Source organism: Cygnus olor, chromosome Z (genome assembly GCF_009769625.2).
Source record: "Cygnus olor isolate bCygOlo1 chromosome Z, bCygOlo1.pri.v2, whole genome shotgun sequence".
NCBI lineage: Eukaryota > Metazoa > Chordata > Aves > Anseriformes > Anatidae > Cygnus > Cygnus olor.
Window position 1 is genome coordinate 43179350 of NC_049198.1, and position 19392 is coordinate 43198741.

The 19392-nt window shown below is 38.6% G+C and overlaps 1 long non-coding RNA gene across 1 annotated transcript; it reads left to right on the forward strand.

The window, feature by feature from the left end:
- The first annotated feature begins 4366 nt into the window (after positions 1 to 4366).
- LOC121062021 lies at positions 4367 to 10446 on the forward strand. The gene is made up of 2 exons (XR_005815372.1): positions 4367 to 4523; positions 9783 to 10446. It is a non-coding gene; the product is annotated as an uncharacterized LOC121062021 (long non-coding RNA).
- The last annotated feature ends 8946 nt before the right edge of the window (positions 10447 to 19392 follow it).

Here is a 19392-nt window from a genome sequence, read left to right on the forward strand (position 1 = left end):
CATACTGTAGGATCAGTCAGATACTGACTAAATTTTTAAGGTTATCTTTGCCAGTGCAAATTCCTGTGAACATTATTTAGGGTATCCAACACATGTCCTTCAGGCCAATTATTTGAAATTTGCTCATATATGTGCAGTCTAGGATTGATCCCTTCCTGAACATGTTGGCCATGTCCACTTGCACGCCAATCAGCCTGGGGCTGCTTTTGACACTCTGTGGTACTGTACAGCCTTCTTCCACTCAGTCTGTGCTGCAGACTGCCAGTAATTTGTTTATAGCAAGGTTCTTGAGCTTATGTGTGCATGCCATCGGCCACAATTTGGGAATGTCTGGGAGAGCAAAGTACCCTGATGTAGCACTGGAGGGTTGTGAGAAGTCTGTGTAGGGTCAATGGTGTGGACTCTGGCATGTGCTATCTGTGGAGGTGTTCCCTGGTTGCCTGCTAGAAGACAGCCTGGGAATGAGCTGACAGGTATGCAGGATAGAAGACTGGGATACTGTTAGTCAGGACAAAAGCCCCGTTGTTTGATGATATTGTCATGCTGTAAGGTTTGCTTTGCAGTCACATGCATACTCAGCACATTAACCTTTGCTGCTTCTTGGGGGCTTCTAACTTTCCTGGTTAGTGTTGGAGCAGCCCTGAAACAGGGAACCTCCATCCCAGTTGCACATAGATTCTTTTAGGCATTCTATCTTGGCACATTGCTGTCTCCAGTTCCTGAAAGGGCAAAGTCTCTTTTTCTCTGACCTGTTATGTACAGATAGTTGGATTTGAAAGGTTGGAATGAGTCAAATAGTTAACTTACACAAGGATTAAAGGTTTGCATAGATGCACTCTCAGCCTCAGCTCTTCCAGAAAGTGAGTGTGAATATTACTATCATAACCTTGGTCATAGGTGAAGTATTACAGAGCCAGCAGAGAACGGGAAGTGGGAAGTGGCCTGGATTCATGGATTTGGAATGAATCTGTCTGTAAGTAATCTACTGTGCTTCGATCTTTGAGGTGCTGTGGGAGCAAAGAATAAAAAGGAGAGAAGACAGTTGTTTCTTATTACAGGAATGGGACAGACATAGAGAAAGTGGAGTGAGCCCGTTTGGAGGAGCTGGAGACAGGATATTGCTAGTAATTTCGGAATATTGATGACCTGGGTCCTGCAAATACAGTGCTATAAGGGTTAACTGCATACATAAACTTGCCTTAAATATATGTTTAATTCAGTGTCTCTTTTTTCAATTTGCCTTTTCCAGTTATAATATTTACTTAAAAATCGAGTAGCATCCTTCTAGAATTGGAGATCGTTATTTATATATGAAATAGTAAGTATCATTGAGGGTATTTACCCAATGCATCCAGTACAGTAAACATGGAAATATTGCACAATGCTTTGCTGGACTTCTGCTTTTTTTGAACTCTGTTCCAATCTAAACTACAAACTAGACCACACATGCTGTTAAAACAAATGTAAGAACAGAGTAGGATTCCAGCCCCTTTTTTGGTCCTAACAAAGGCAAAAGTAATTGTGAAGGCAACACATTTCTGGTCACCTGTTAAGCCAGTTAGATAAAGATTTTAAATAACCTTATTCTGCAAAGATGAATGTAAACACTATCTAAACACTATCACTGTGTCAGACCAATTTTAACCGTCACAGTATTATGAGAATTCTTAATTAGACAGGTCAAGATATACACACAGTCAAGCAGTTGTATTTTTGTTTTTCCTTTTAATTTGAAGATTTTTCAAATGTTTATGACCCTGTATTCCCTAAAATGGTTAATAGGTTTGTGTTTCATTCACTGGATGTGCTTCTTTGAAGCACATATAATACGCGCAATATAATACAAGTTTGCAAGAAAATGGAAAATTCTGAGTTTTTCTATATGAGAAGCATGAAGAAATAAATCCTTGTGGATAAAAAGATTTCTTCTCAATATATTCTGAGAGATAAAAATAAGAGCAGCAGTTTCATATTTATAGTTTCAGATTACACCAACGCAAATGTAACAACAGCTCTGACACATACTCTGAAAGTTTATACCTAATCTGGTTTCCTAATTCTACTCCCAAATTCAATTTCCCTGGTAGAATTTCAGGATGTCTCCAGTGAAACATGCCATTCAAAAGCATATTCCCAATCTGTTCATTTAGTATCCTCTGACGTTATTTGCCTAAGGCCTTGTTTACACACAAAAGTAGCTGTGGTTAAAATAAAAGCATCTTTTAAACAATTTGATTAAAGTAATGAAAATCTAATTCAACATAAATTTGGAGTTAGCGAATGGATTGTCTGTCTCTTTAAGCACAGCTGGCTTCATATCATCAAGAAATGGTAATGCCTTTATTGAGTTGACCTGCTATAAAAGAGTGTCAGACTTGTTTATTACACCTTCTCAGAAGAGTTTCTTTCTTTTCATTGTACTAAAACAAAATATATAGAGACTAAATAGTATGCTGAAAATGAAATAAGATTGCAAATATTTCAGAGTCCTGACCCAGATTACCAAATTCAAATAAATCAATGTTACACAGTAAATAAACTAATTTAAGTGTGCCCAAGCAAGGATTTGCTCTGATTTAACTAGGTCTTTTAAAAAGCAGTTTTAGTCAATCAATACAACTTTTGGTATGGTTAGCAGCCTACTAGGGACAGAAAAAAGCAATCCCCTTTAGTTTATTGTCTTTGTTTGCTTGAAATACCAGAGGAGAAGAATGAATTAAAATGGATTGTTATATGGAGGTTGATAGCTTGGTTGATTATCCAAATTAGTAAGTTTTGTGACAAGAACATCAGCTACATTCATGCAGGTACATGCACCTTTCTTCCTACACTTCACTTAAAATTAAAAAGATGTCAAAGCAGTTAGTAGAGTTCCGCTCAGTTCCTCTACTGTGCCCTTAGCTGTGGTATCTAAATACTGGGATGAAAGAAAAATGTCTTTGTATCTTAGAAGTTTAATTTTCAACAGTGTTGAATGATTTAGGTACTTCCATATTAGGGGCACAGTCTGAGACATTTCCAGATGGCCTGGTTTTCAGAGAGTGTTGAGCACCTAACCTTTGAAAATCAGATTTTCTAGTTTGACATTCAAAAAGGAATAAACCACTGTCACAGATGGCTTTGAAAATGTATCTCCTTTCTGCAGCTAACAAAAAATAAGGGCTTCAGAAACTATGGAGAACCATAGTCAGCATAAATTTGTCACTGTGCCAATAATAAGTATTAAAATGTTAAGCTGGTAGATCTCAGTAACAGCACCACATAATAGCTGTGGTTTTCTTTTCAGGTGAAGTATGGTGTTCAGAGCTTTGATACATTAAAATATACTGAGCCACCAGCCATTCCCAGGCATGTTGCAAATGAGTATTTTCTTCTTCCTAACAAACAGTAATCATTCTCCACGTGCATGGTAGAGGTGAGCTAAGTCATCCTCTTTTTGTTTGCCTGAGGCAACTGCTATTTTCAAAGTTCCGCAGAAGGGATGGATCAGATTAGGGAGACTGTAAAGACGACACTGAAGGCAGTACTTTTGGGAAGGTGGTTAGCAACAGCGGTGCTCTGGAGATTTTCCAAACTATGGGAACTGAGTTGTATGCTGGCATCATGCTGCTTCCCGGAGCCAGACCTAATATCCACAGCTGGATAGCCCAAACATGCCCACAGGCTTACAGATAGTAGAAATTAGAGATGGAAAAGAGGTTTTGGAACATTCCCTGTCCCTATTGCAAGATTATGCAGTCAGTGTGAGATTAGTCATTGTGTTAAATTTTCCAGTAGTTTATTTTGGCCTATTTTTAAATGTCCTAAGTGATAAGTTAAGGGGTTTCTACCACTTTCTTTCTGCAGATTTCTTTGCTTAGAAACATCTCTTATAAGTAGTGCAAATTTTTAGTACCTTTAATACCATTCCACTGTGCATAGCTGTATTTTGTTTTTCCCACACAAGTAATTTCTATCAACATTAATTCCTGTGGTATTCATAAGATTAATTATTAGAGTAATTATTAGATAGTCAGTTTTTCAGAATACCCCTGCCAATTCAGTTCATTATACTGCAGGTGAAACTGCAATTTGTGTAACCATGTCTAGTCTTTTTTATCTGTGTGTTAGCTTTCAGACCTTAAGCAGCGCTAAAGCAGGATAGGTTTACGATTCGGTATAACACCATTGCAAATATTCCTGTAAAATCCAGTGAACAGTGTTTGTATTTGCTTCATTCTGTTCTTCCATCAGTTTTATACATCCACCCTACTAATCTGTCTAGTACTTGCTTGTTTCTTGCATTCACAGTCTTTACCCCATTATGGATATCTTGCTTATATTTATGGGCTATAAGATATAATATAACATCTAAGAAATAATGGAAAGGATATTCCCTAAATTAAGGTTCATGTCTTAAGAGGAAAATAGCCGTACAAATATATATCCTGTACTTGTTCTTTCTCCTCAACTGGAGTGAGCTGTCCTGCACTGAAGAACTGAGCAGTGTGTTCTGATGGGGATAATCTGAAGTTTCCTGAAAGGTAACGAGCTTCCTTGAGACAAGCTCAAAGAATCATATATTCAGTAGTGCCAGTATCTTTTTCATTTTTTATCACCATTGTTTGTTCTGTTGAGGAATCACTGACCCTTTATGATAACACCTTTCTAGTTATTTTTCCTGTGCCTCCATAGAAAAGGCCCTCTATTCAACCACCATTAATGATACTTTTTATGGACCCTTATGCTTTCTCTTGCCAGCTTCCTTAACTGAACTTCCCTTCACAAACTTATTTGTCAAAGGCAAAAGCATTGTGTGAAGTAATACCTAAGTGTATTCCTATGAGAATGTGCAACTTTTGGGAGGCCATGTTGAAATCTTTCTGTGAATTTGGGAGAGAACAGGAGTACCATTGGGTGGAAACCACCAGGAGTACCAGGTGCAGCCTAAATGCCACACAACAAATATTCAATGCTTAAAGCTCAGCTCAGAGCAGATAACTTGGAGCAAGCCATTATCAGAATACATTCACATAAAGTGTTAGTGAATTATTAAAGAACATGACAAAATTTAAGTTTTCTTGCACATCTTTTGAGAACAGAATATGGGGCAAAAACTGTCAAACAAGGAGCTTGCTGTGAACAGTTCAGGCAGTATTAGTCTTCTTTTAGGTGGAATGTGACCCTGCTAACCCTGAAGTGTGAGTTAGACCTTTGATGTTGAAGGGGATTCAGAATTAGGCAAAGTTCATCCAGCTTGAGATGGTAGTGTGTCTGCAAACTCTTCCTTTCGGTCAAACCAGGCCTGGTTTGTAACCAGCCCTGAAACTGTGAAGAATAGGTGTAGGAGAATATTTTCTAGATCTGGGCAATAGATTTCAAGATATCTGTTAATAAAAATAAAATAAAATAAAATAAAATAAAATAAAATAATTTGATAAAGATAGGAAGGAAATAAAGTGGAGGAGAAGTAGTAGAGATAATAGGGAAGAAAAATGACTTTTTTCCTGTCTCCTCCCTTGTTTTCAATAAGTAGTTAGGATACATGGAACTGTCACTGTCATCATTATCATGTCAGCATTTACTGTGCTGAGCCATCTAGCAAGGAATAAAATACTTCTGTGGCTTTTACACACTTTAATTTGAGAACTCAGCAAAATAGATTATTATTATTTTTTTTCTTTTATTTTCACAGAACATAAATGTTATAGGGAAAATGTCCTGGTCAAAGTGAAATGTATCATATCATTTCTCCAGGTTCACTGCAATCCCAGTAGTGTTCAAATCTGCAGGGTGCCCCTGGATGTGAAAATTTCCACTAGATAGGCACACCCATGTTACAAATAAATTAATATGCTCAGACAGTGCACCTGAAAACTCACAGGAAGAATTAAAGTTACATTTCTTTTGAGACAAGTAGGCATTTATGGTCATTAGAGATGAAAATCATCTCTGTACAAAAAGCCATTAAAAAAATACCAGTGTATCCTTTTCCCAGAACTCCAAATTAAATGCTTAAAACTGTGGAGGATTAAGGTTGAAGAAGAGTGGTTGAAGAGGAGTGCCTGTCTTTAGGGTCCACCCATATCAGGAAAGATTTTGATGCCACAGACATATCTTTGTCCCTTAGAGATGCTGATATGCAAGTGGGCGTTGCTCATGGAATGGCCCTGGAAACAGGGAGAATGGGGAAACTCTTTGCCACTCTAGCAACACGGTGAGATCCCAATTGCATCAGCAGACCCTATCCTGTTCTCCAGCAATGTGGGTCAACATTTCCCCAGGAATGTCATTTCCCCAGGAATGTAAAGCTATTTGTCACATCCTTGCAAGCTTTCCTGGTTATTCTCCATGTGTTGCATCAGACTTTTTTTTTTTTTTTGTCTGCCATACTGCCATAGAACTTTTTATTGGAACACATTAAAAGAGCTAAGTTCAGTAAATTATTAAAGCTGCTTTGTATTTGATAAAAAATGCAAATGTGAAATATTTTTTCACTAGTCAAATTATTGAACTCTATTGTTGTTTATGAGGAAACAGCTTCTCTCTTTATTCTGCTAAGAATAAATGAATATAGCATTCAAGGTCATTTGTTTAGAAATAGGGTCATTTCCTGCACTTTACTAAATCTTCTCTTGTAAAGGTAGAAAAAGAGAAATATCAAAAAGACTACATATTATATAATGCATATTTTGTTTGCTGAACCTTGAAAAGAACAGTGCTTCCAGTGCCCTCTCCTTGTTCTCAACCCTGAGTAATCTATTACCCACTGTTACTCTTATCAGATGGCTTTTCTGTGGAGTGTGCTAGTCCTGCTTCAGGAACTAATTCTCGTGTTGGATAAAGTCACGTGGAATAAGTTTTGGTGACCAAATTTTAATCTTGCTTTGTTGTAAATCATGAGAAAGCATTTCATCAGTGAGAATTCTTAATTGGACCCCAAGTCTCCATCGATCACTTTGTAATGCCACAAATTACCCGTAATCTACTTTTGAGGTCACAGGGAAACATTCATATATTTGGTTCTTTTAGAGAATGTCTAGGTTCTGACACTGTTTCTTTCTAACTTTGTGCTTTTTATAATTATAACAGAATAACATGCTTGGGGCACCTTTCATTTTTTGTCCTGTAAGAGGCTAATAAACCATTACGGGTATTTTACAACATAGTGAGTGCTATTTTGTAATGTTTCATTAGCCACAAATCCACAAGTCACCTTCAGGAATTCCAGATGCCAAACTGAAGGTATTTTTGCAGCTGTTCTATGGGAGCTCATGAAAGTGTTGTACCCTTTAAAAGGAAAAAAAAAAAAGAAAGAAAAAAGAGAGAGATCTTTCTATATATCAGTCCTTTTTGGCAGTTCTCTAAAGCAAGAAAGAATACTCGTGTGTTACAGCTGAGTACTGAACATTTTATCCATATGCCTGTGGATAGTTCAAATATCATCTCCCTTGTAAAATGCTTTTGCTGTAGCACTGAAGGAAGTGAACTCCTTTGAACAGGATATAATATGCTCCAAGGTAAAATGCTTTGAATGGCTGTTCAGTTAATAAAATATCGCCTAAAGCAATGCTATCTTCTGACTATTATTATTGTGTTTCATGAGTTGACTTTTAAATTGAATTCCCTGCCATCTTTATATACCGGTGAACATCTTGAAAAAATCAAGCCACAAATAGTGACTGTTTTCTAAAGGTCAAAGAAATTGTAAGGGGAAAAAAAAAAGTATTTTCTGAAAAAAAAAAATAGCCAGGAAGCCCTGAATATTTATATACTGATATCATCTTTAGACCTCCAGGGTGTTTCAGAGTACAGACAGCTACAGTTTTTAATAAAAATGTTTTCCAAACTGAATTTTGTTTCTCATTTCATATATATATATATATATATATATAAAGGATTAGTTTCCTGACTCATACTCCTTTGTTTGAGTTTTAACAGTTAATGTTTGGTCCTTTTCCAAAACAATTTTCTGTCCTTTGTAAAAGTGCTAAGGCTTGGGTGATAGAATTGCCAAGGACTGTTTGGAAAAACATGTACTAAAGACTTGTGTATAGTGTGGTAGAAAGGGATGGACAATTCATTTGAAAGTACCTCTGTTTACATGACTATTTTAGCGTGTATTAGCTGGTGAGATAATGCATTTTCTATATTGCTATTTAAAAAGTTCAGTTGGTTTACTGCGTATTAAGTCTGTGCGCGGATGTCTGCATTTATTCATCTGCTCTGAGAGCTCTCTTGGCAGTTCTCCATTTTTCGTCCTTACCAGGAGGCACCAGCACCTATTGTTCTTTTCACAGTGATGAGGTACTGTCTACCTGTTTAAGTGCTTGTCCTGCTCAGGCTCAGTACGTGTACATCTGTACACTAGATCACTGTACCATATTTTTTACACCTGCCATGGGACAAAAAGAGGAACTGCCTCTGCTTGCCATCTGGGGAGAACCAAGGGATTAGGAAATCCTTGAAATGAAATATTGCCATGAACATATTTAAGGGAACCTGACAGTTATCAGAGGCTATGGTGAGCAGTGAGAAAGGACCTCTTTCTCCATATAGAGTACAAATGCCTGGTAGAAGGTGAAGTAACAAAGAATACGAAATCCTTGAACAGCATCCAATGTAGAGAGATGCAAGTATAACTTGGTCTTGGCCTTTGGTAACCTTCCATTGACAAACCAGGTGAGACAGAGAATGAGACACAGTGTGAGACCAGATAGCAATGAAACAGTAATGAACAGTTCACAGCAACAGTTTAACAGCCTGTCTTCCCACATCAAATTAGTTCTTTTCTGACCAGAATGATGGATTTGCAAACAGAAGCAGGCATATATTTCTGCATTGCTTCAGGAGCCTTGCTCCAGTATTCACCTGGGTGAACAGTGCACAGCTGCTTGGCAGCTGGCACAGGAGCTGGCTTGCACAGCCGAAGATGTGTGGTAGCTACCAAGTAGGTGCAACTGCTATTATCATGGAATGAACCATCTGATGTGTGTTGGCTAGACATGATTGCATCCAAAAATAAAAGTCTTTCCAAAAGAAATGGCTTGTAGGATGACATAAATTGTGTAGGATTTGTGTGTTTGACCACTGTCGCAGTTTATCAGTTGCTGTCTGTCTTTGACTTATGACATAATAACTGGCCAGGCAAGACCCCAGTTAGATTAGGTGCCCATAGGGGGACAAAGGGATATCAAATGCCCAGTCTGCTGTGGGCTGACTAAAAAGACAGAAGAGGAGATTCCTGCTGTGTGCCTATTGATACAGAAATATCTCACCAACAAGTACAGAGCAGTCAGTTGCCAAAACAGCTGCTAAATGTGACCTAGACAAGCCACCCACAAGAACCACATGTGCATGCACCAAGGCCCAAGCAAAACAGAGACTGTGTAGATTCATGAAACAATACTGTTCATGTAAGGGAAGGGAGAGACCATCATCTGCAAGCACTGGACATGTGAGCTCTTTGGCCATACTGCAATTTGTGCATTCCCCAAGAGGCACAGGTTAGTGGAATCCTCTGACCTCCAGGCTTTGTGTGCACCTGTGCAGGTGTATAGAAAAAACTAAGATATTACATGTAGAATCCAGAGACAGAACTGGGGGCAGCAGTTCAGCATGTTTCAGTCCTGGATTGAGCAGAACCAGAGAATATGTGGCAGGAAAAAATGCTTCAATTTCAAAAAGCTTGTCTTTGTTGTTTGTTTACATTTTGGCCCAAAAGACTGAGAACTGAGAGGTTGTTTTACACTCCATCTTTTTTTTTTTTTTTTTTTTTTTTTCTGGACATTCATGGAACATAGGTTGGAAGGAAACAGTAAAAGAGAAATGTTTAATTTACCAAAGAGTCTGTGCAACAAATCAACCTTGAAGGAAGAAGGCTCTTTCTGCTTTGCACAGATGGTGTGTGGAGAAGACTGTACAAAGGACTCCTTGGCGGTTTCTTCAGCCTGGCCATGAGGAAACAAAATGGTGAAGAAATGTTGCATCCTCCTGTCTGTCTCTTCAAACAACAAAGTGATGTAACCAAAGGAGGGCTTACAACAGCTGAAGTCCATGGATGCTGCTGACTTCCACTCTTATGAAGTGAGGCTCAACTGTAACACTCCAAATCCATGTACAGACTTGGCAGACAAAATCAGTGTAGTTTGTGACTCTTGAAAGCAATAAAACTTGCTCTGTTTCTTGGAGTTGGGATGAGAGAGAGGGGGAAGAGTAAAGGAGCAAGAGGCAGAGCTGGTGAAAGTGTTCTAGTTTGGTACCTGTATCCTGTCCAACTTGCCAGTCTTCGCTTCCCCTGGCTTCAGATCTCCTCTACCAATTTCCTTTTCATTCCTCTCTGATCACACCAAGATCTACCATGCCCTTCATATTCTGTTTCAACTCACAAAACCAATGCTGCTCTCACTTTTTCATTGTGTTTCTTTTGTACAATGTACTCACGAAAGAATAAATGAGCAGTAGAAGCCATGTCAGTGTCTTCATTCATAGCCCTTGCTCCATTTCTTTTACAGTCCTTTTTCCCCTCTTTTATTATCATTTATAAACACAAAAAAATCTTCAAGAAAGAGTCCTGTTGAGTCCTGTTGCTTTTTTTTTTTTTCTCTCCAAATTGTAAGTAGCAAAGTGTCAATGTGGGATGTGAAAAAAAAAAAAAAAAAAAAGGAAGGAAAAGTGGACAGAGCTGGAAGCTGGTGTTCTACTTAATGTCCATCTCCTGTTCCACATTACAAAGGCAAATGTGTTAACTATACCTGCAGTTTCTTTATGTTTCCCATTATAAGGCCCCTTCTTACAGTTGCTGCTAAGTTTGCCAAATTGTTTTAACTGCACAGGCTGAAAGTTTTCCATTCTGGGTATCTAATTCAGGTTGAATTCATAACGGCTTTAGAGGAAATAACGTATTCTTTACAAGTTAAAATTAATTTATTTTCAGTTCACTCTAAAGTCCTATAATTTGAAAGAAGCCCTTCAATTTGGTGGCAAAGAAAGAACGCGTGGTGCCATCATGCCAGGATGTACCCTTTACCTACTTGTGCTGGATAGTGAACTCCACACATATACAGCCATGCTTAAAAAAAATAATTCAGCAGAAACTTATGAGTTAAGCAGGCAAGTTCTCCACAGAGTCCTCTACTGGACATGACCCACCCCAGAACAGGTGTGAGTGAGAAGAAAGGTAGGGGTACCCCAGCAGGAACTGGGTATATTTTTTTTTTTTCTGAAATTGGTCTTTTGGGGCTTTCTGTGGCTCCTGTGCAACAGGACACACCAGGAAAAGGCTTTTTAAAAAGTCTTGACCAAGGCAATACAGGAGGGAAAAAAAGCCCAGGTAGCTGCAGAGGAATGAAGAATTCATGTGTTTCAAGAAAGTAAAGAGAAGCACAGGTCAGGAAAGAGGCATTGTGGAACAGAAGCTGTATAACTTTTTACTGAGGAACCAGAAAAGAACAAGAGCAAGGGCAGCTGAAAAGAAAAAAAAGATAATAGGGAGCCCTGATGTCAGCCGGGAAACTAGTAGGGGACTCTTCTGCTTTCCATTCTAAATCTTTCGCAGGTGGTATCTTATATGAAAGATAACAATCTACCAAAATTATCATGTTTTGCACCAAGTCTAGGGATAGTTTGTCTGCTGAGTGGATCAAGAGATTCTGCCTCTACCAGTAGCCTCTTGATACCAAACAGAAATTCTGGATTTTTTTTTCAGACCTTTTCTATTTGGAAATTACATTAAAATAGATAGAAAATACATTAAGTTGCCAAGCCAAACACTCAAAATAAAAGAAAATTCATAAAGTTGCCACATACACCTTAATATGACAACTCTGATGTGTGCTTTCTGTTGGATTTTCATTATACAATCACATGCATGTTTTCAGCAAAGTATTGTGTTCATTTTGTGCATAGGAGGGAATATTTATGTAGTCATCACATCAGGCCAGTGAAAGAGCACACTTCTCTCTTGGTTGCAGGTTTTAGCAGATGAAGCTATGTAGTTGCTGTAAAAGAAGAGCCAATCTCCTTGCTAAGGCAGATGAGGGGTTGTTTGGCAACTGGGTTATTGCTCTACCTCTCCTCCAGACTTTCTGTGTCCTGTCCAGCCACTATTGGAGGCAGTCTTTTCTTGTACAGCCATTAGCTTTGTGTTTTTCTGCCCATCCCGGGAACATCTCTGCAGACATGTTGACAGAACAGCTGAGTGCTCACAGGAGCAAGTGAGGCCAATTGCAGATGGCCTGTGTGTACAGTGTGCAACAAAATTCCAAGTACATCAAAAAATGAAATGCCAGCAACTTTTTTTAAACAAGTCTGGTGTTTCTTCTTCTGTACTTCACAGTCCTAGGCTGTAGTATGGGAGTAGAGAGCACTGAACTCACAAAAGTTCTAGCAAAGGCATGGTGAGAGCAACCCTTGAGCAGCTAGGAGGGAGTGAATTCTTGTCCATGCAGTGCGGAGGTCAAGTACCTTGTGACAAATTGGAGCTGTGCTTCGTTCAGTAAGCAGATGGCTCATCTGTATTTCTTTTCAGCCTTACAAGAAATGGGAAGATGGAAAAGAAATACAGATAAGCCATCTGCTCACAGAAAGAAGCATAGCTTGGATGGATTAGGAGATGCATGGTGACATGAAAACACACATAATACAGGTTGGACAAATGGCATTGATTGGGAAATCTTGCAACTTTTAATTTCTAATTCTTGAGAGCTTGACTTTCCAGCCTGAACAGTCTTTTGACATAGGTGTTTAAGAATGTGTAAGGAGACATGTATGGTCTGTGGCAGCTCAGCTTCATTAACATACGTTTGGGATTTGCTGTTCTTGACATACATGTTGTATAAGTACTTTTCTAAAATATTTTGGAGCTTTGACAAACATTTTTATGAAACTATTTCTTATGTCTCTTGGCCTATTAAACTAAGTGTCTTGACTACCATGAGGCAGAGGAAATTAAAACTAATACCTTTAGAACATATCTAAAATAATTTTAAATCACTTCCCTGAACAAAAACTTAATGTTTTAAGGCCCAGCATCTCAGGATCTTTACATGTCAGGGAGCAGGTCTGCTGGGAAGCTGCTGAAGTTCTTCCCATTTCATTAACCAGTACTCCCTAGGACTACACATGTACAACTTTAAAACTGGGAAAATTTTCATATTTTTTTTCAGAAGGAATCTTTCCTGTCCTGGACTTGAGGCAGGTACAGTTTCTGAGGAAATTCCACTTCTTTGGTGGGGGGAGGGAGGAAATACTTCCATGGCAGGTTGATTATAAAATATAAATGGTGCTGTTGGAAGCAGCTCAAGAGCCAGGAATGCCAGACTGAACCAGGGAGATGGATTAATGAGCAGGTGATGCAATTGTAGTTATGTGATAAATTGCTTGGATGTTTCTTTATCAAATGCCCTGCAGTACAGTATGTCACAGAATTATCACATACACATAGCCTACACATACGTAGGCAGATGTCTTGGGGCAGATCCTCGGCAAGCGTAAGTTTACTGAGCTCCGCTGAAGTCCCTTTCGGTCTTGGAGCTTTGCCATTTCGTATGAATTAAGGACTTGGCTCCTTTGTCTCCATCTATGTTCACTAAGCTGCAGACCAAACTGATGATTATTCATCTAAGTAAGTGTTGCAAGTTTCTGGCTCTTATTTGCTAATGAAAAAAAAATGTTCTAACATGAAACTGGGCTTAGATCCCAGTTTTCAGTCATACTCTCCATTAAAAGATGAAGGATGTGGCATACATCACCTGAGAAGCATAAATCAAATAGTAATAGTGCTGTTGTTTTCCTAAAGAACTCGGGGAAGGACTTAATTGCATTCACATCTCCTCCTGCATCTAACCTGGTGTCCTGAGTCAGTTGCATTAAGATTGAGAAATCCTTACCAGGGATACAATGCACACAATGGTTACAGTCACTGATGTAATACTGGCGCCAGTAAGCTTTATTTTATTTAAAAAAATACTACTTTCCATGTACTTTAAAATAGTATAGACATAAAATATTTTTTAAAAAAACAGAAGCTCTGTCTGTGTAATTTGATGCTGAGCCTTAGCAAAACAGGCAAAGTTCCAAATATTTTTCCCTGCTCAAATGGTTTAAAATATGTTTCCAAGGGTGATTTGGCTGGAGAGGCGACCACTGGGGAATTACAAGCTGAAAAGTTTTATTTTTTGTGAAGATCAGTATTTCTGTGAAGAAACCGCAACTGCTTTTAGGGCTGGCCAGGATCCAGAAGTAAGGTATGCTCAAAAAACATTCGTTCAAGTGAAATCTCATTAATGAAGCTGAAAGGGGAAAACATTGCACTTAAAACTTAAAAGAAAGACTGTGAGATAACTCAATTTCAGCCAGAATACCTTGTCCTTTGTTTAGTATGCAAGGCCCTTTATTCTCTGAAAACTTCTACACAGGTACCCATGATTCCCCTACTTTTCTTCTCACTCACACAATTTTTGCACCACTAAAATGAAGGGAGTTGTTTTGGCACAAGCAGTTGCCAGACTGGGGCCTCCCTTTGTACTTAATTAGTGTTTGACATATTCAGTAGGAAGTCAGATCAACTAGAGGCATAATTAACGCATAATTTTGCATTGCCAGGGCAAGTTTAATTTACGAGCTTGTTATACTCATAGCTGAATGTTACTTTTGGCAAAAAGAATGTTTACAATGTTGTTGTTTGGACAAATTACAACTATTTTTTCTTGAGGGCCTGGTCCACCACTCCTGAAAGGAAAAGACTGTCACTGCTTTCAAGAGAAGGGGCCCTCTTTCTCCCTGCCTGCGGACATGTAACAACCATCTGACTTTCTGGAGGACTTGTCTCTCAAGAAACGTGTGAGTGTTTGGGAGGCACCTGGCCTATCTTCTCTACATGTCAGTCAGGTAGACCTACATCATTTATTTCAGTGTCTGTGCTGAGACCCTGGTAGAACTAGGCACATCAGTACCACCAGGTGAGTCCATGTGTTAGGGCTCCATGGTTGTAAGAATCACCTGCCTTGCTAGGCTGGAAATGTTTTCCTGATACACCTAAATCTAGACTGCAGTGCATAGCACCTTACTCCTATTTGAAGACCTTTACAAACTAGAGCACCACTTATATCCCGTATCCCCAGGGGCACCTCAGCTTAGAGCACATGGTGATCTCTGATGTAGTCTGCTTCAGAGAGGAGCATCGCCTGTCATTTTTGCTCAGAAATATTCCCACATTTGTGGTTAGGCCTTTTTCACAACAGCTTAACGAGTTTGCTGGGAGCTGGAAGAAAGGAGCATGCACCTTCTTGCTGGCCAGCTCTCTGGCCTCATTATTCGTGCATTCCTTTCTGCATGATGGTACAGCTTCAACAGGAGAGGTGGGAATGACCTCTCCAGAAACACCAGGTAGCACATGTTTTCTAGGTAGGTCAGAACTGTGGGGTTTTTGTCCACTGTGGTTTCAGAGAGCTGGGAGCCTATCACCTTCCTTAAACAATTGCTCATGCCAGTGTGCTCATACCAGTATACAAAAAGGCCACACTATTTTTGAAGTCCCAGTCAGTTTGGACTTCAACCTGTGGACTCTGGGCTTTAGTCTAGGTCAGTAACATGCATGCTGAAGTGGGACATATGAGAGGTGAATGTGCATTTCAGCAGCTCTTTGCTATTGGTATATCCCATGAGTTAGTCTCATGTTTGCCTGCTAGTCCCGTGGGTCTTCTGAAGACATCCATCCTCTCTTTGAAGACATCCACCTTTTTCGATTGAGCAGAGGAGGAGCTTATATGGCGAACTATGACTTCCGCAGCATTCATCTGGGGGCATGTGCCTAATTTTTTGAAGTAATTAATCCCTAAATTATAGGCATGGCATCTTTCTTCTACATCTTTCTGCAAATAAGAGTCACTCTCTCTTTGCCACCTCTTTATTTGTTTCCCACTTAATCATATTTCAGGAAATGGCTATTTTGTGCAGTGTATTGCCCTAGAGTGAAGACCAAAGAGTCGATGAGAGGAAATCTAGTTAATCCTGACCAGCATAACATTTAAAGTAATTTCACAGCTGACTTCAGGAGGACTCACATCCAGCTCCCCTAGGGCCCTGAGAGCAGCCATGTCATGGGCACCAGCATTAGGGAATCAGTCCTGCTGTCCATGTTGCTGAGGAGTCACCACTCAGAGTCAATTTATACCTTCAACAGTAGAACATTACTCTAGTCTCAGCTATTATCACTGAAGTTTTAGTGTTCAGTTAACAATGAGTTATTGCCTGGTAAAAACGGTAGGGATTATTATACAGACACTGGGCCTCAGGGAAATGGCATATGTGACTATTGCTGTACTTTGATCATAATGTCCTAAGGGTCTTGGTATGCACACCGACTTCTTATTATATTTTACAGCTTTCTCTGCTCTTTTCCTGTGTTTAATTCCTTTATGAAAGAAATGAGCAGAAATACTTTTAGTAGACCAGAGAAGAGACATGGCACTGCAATGTAGATCACAGAATGTGTTGCAAAGGTGACCCATCCTTAGAACAGCCCACAAGGAAAATCTGAGATTTATCAACTGCTCAACGATTTAAATAATTTTTCATATTAAATCCTTCTGTTCTGATTATCCTGAGTTAGCCACTTGAACAGCTGCTTTACTATATTTTTGTATTTTTACTGCTGTGCGGTTTAGTGCTCTTTCATCCTGTTCTTTTATTAACTTTTATAATTTGTCACAAATAATATCTGAGAATGACCATATTGAGGTTTTGTGGATAAAATAAAATAATAATAAAAAAAATAAAAAAGAAAAAAATAAAAAAAGAAAAAAAAAGGAAAGAATTAGTGAAACATTTTAAAAGGGTAAATATGTAAATATTATCCAGACATTGTGATAGTGCTCTGAAAGCTGACTACTGAGTAGCTGTTTTCCTGGCAGTCTAACTTCTGTAAGAGCTTCTAGGATAAAGTAAGCAGACTTTTCTCCTGAGACTTATTTAGCAAGTTCTTCTGTTTTTATACAACTACTGCAGTGGGTCCTTACTCCTCTTTTGTGCTGCCAGCACCATGCTCCACACATATGGCCTCCAACTTCAACACCAGTCGGTGCCTGGGGAAGAACAACTCAACCTGCTGCACTGACATTTCATAATCAAAGCTCCCTCTCTGAAAATCTCACTCCACTTAGATAATATCAGAAAATGTTTCTCTAAATTGTGTAAAGAGCCAGGCAGTGGAATGCAAAGATTCCTCAACACCACTGCTAAGCTCAATTTAATAAATCAGAGTGAGTGTGTCTCCAGGTTATCCATTTACCATAATCTCTTCAGGCTGAACCAGACTACTAAAATTGGTTTCAGAGAGCTCAGTGCCACTTACTGCATTAGCTCTGTGGTAAGAGAAAGCTTCATGGGTTGTCAGGTGTTTCTTGCAGAGATCATAATGCTAGATATTTGAAACATCTAGCTCTGCAATGCTCAGGGGAGCATCACCAGAAGCAGAGCATGTGCAGGATGATGCTCTTCTGAATCAGTCTTCACAGCCTCCATTAACAGCAGTGGTGCTGTATTGGCCCACCACGGTCATCCAATTCCTTTCTGAAAGGGTTTGTGTTCTTTGGGGCTGTGCTAATTCTACGGCTGAAAGGTTCGCGTCTTAATTATACACTGTGTAAACAGGTAGGCAAGGGGTTGTTTAATACCTGCTACCTTCTGTGTTCACAGATCTGGTATTTTAGGAAGTAATGGACATTGATTCTTTGTTTTGCTTTACCACAGCACTTATGACTTCATAAATATGCATTATAACCTGCTGACTCATCTCTTTTTCAGGTTAATATATGCCAGTCTGTGTAATTTCCTCCAAAGAATCCCTACCAACAAAGTTAGGCAGATTAAGTCACTTTTACCTTTCGATAATTGTTTTTCAGGAATATCTAATATCTGGTGCTTGTTATTTTGCTGTTTGGATATTTCAGAAAGAAAAGAGGAGAACAGAGCAGCAAAAAAGTAATTAAGATTATATATAAATGAGGTAGAAACCTCCACCATGCTGGCATTTTTGTACAGCACATGTCTGCCGTTTTCAGACACTAAATGATAGAAAAGTCCAATCCGTTTTTGGAAGATGAGGCTGATGTTATTCTTAGATTCTAGGAGGAAGAGAATTCATCTGCATATGGCCTGAAGTTACCTCTGCTGAAATTAGCTGATGTCTTGCAGACACTGCTTGGAGCTAGCTGAATTAGACATGTAGCTCATAAAATTTCACTAAGGTCAGAATGGGCTTTATTATCAATAAATTCCCATGCATGCATGCATTATAGCTGTTACCAAATACAGTATTTTCATGGAAACATTAGGAATCTCTCTGTGGCATGGTTTAAAATGATCCTTGAATTTCTCTACATCTATGCCAATAGTACATAGATCGATGTAATTTTTTGACCTCTTGATAAGAAAGACCTCTTGGCTGGCCATTAGGAGTGGAACACTTAGTAGTCTGCTAATAACTTGTTTTTAAAAAGTTTTTATTTTGAATAAATATATTGACAGCAAATCTTTTTTTTTTTTTTTTTTTTTTTTTTTTTCCCTAGTTAATGCATGACCATATATACAGTGAATCTTTCTGAAACAGAGGAGCTATTCTGATTGCGTTGTTGTACATGGTGGTGAGGATGAAATATTTCAACAAATCAAGTGCAATCATCATCACAATTTGTTTTCCTTTTCAACATGGTAAGTACCTTAGGCCACAGCCTATTCTTTAGTGGGTAAACCTATTTCATGTTTTGTTATGCCACAATATGCAACAAAAATGATTTCATTTGCACAGCCTCTAAGAAAACTGCGGCTACTCAGCTGCACTAGTAAGGAAAAAAACAGTTGAAAGCTTCAAAGTGCCGTGGCAAGTTTCTTCTAACTTTCTGCTCATGAAACCTAACAACTGTGTCTGTTTTTTTCATTAAGAAACCATTGGTTGTACAAAAAGCTAATCATGCCATAGATGCTTCTAAGAAATGGGAAGTTAGAGGTACTGCAAATTGCATCTGTGCTGAGAAAAGGCATCCTGAGCCTCCACAAGGAGAAGGAATATTTGAATTACAAATGTAGATCTTAAACTATATACATAAATAAATAAATACAGTGAAATATTTAATCTTTTTACTAAGTTGTACTGTGTACAAAATAAAGAGGCCATTCTTTAACTTGGAAATAAATACAGATTATTACTTATAGAATTGAGCCCAATAAGTCTAAAACTGCTCATATTTTACTTCAAAATGTTTTTGAAACATTAAAAAGTTGTTTCATGTGTTTGTTTTCTTGAAGAAACTTCTTGCCTCATAGCTACAGAAAAATATTTCAGACCCCTTATGAGGATAAAAAATTTGAAGAGAACCTGAATGAAGGAGCCAAACAAAATGATCTGGGCAATAA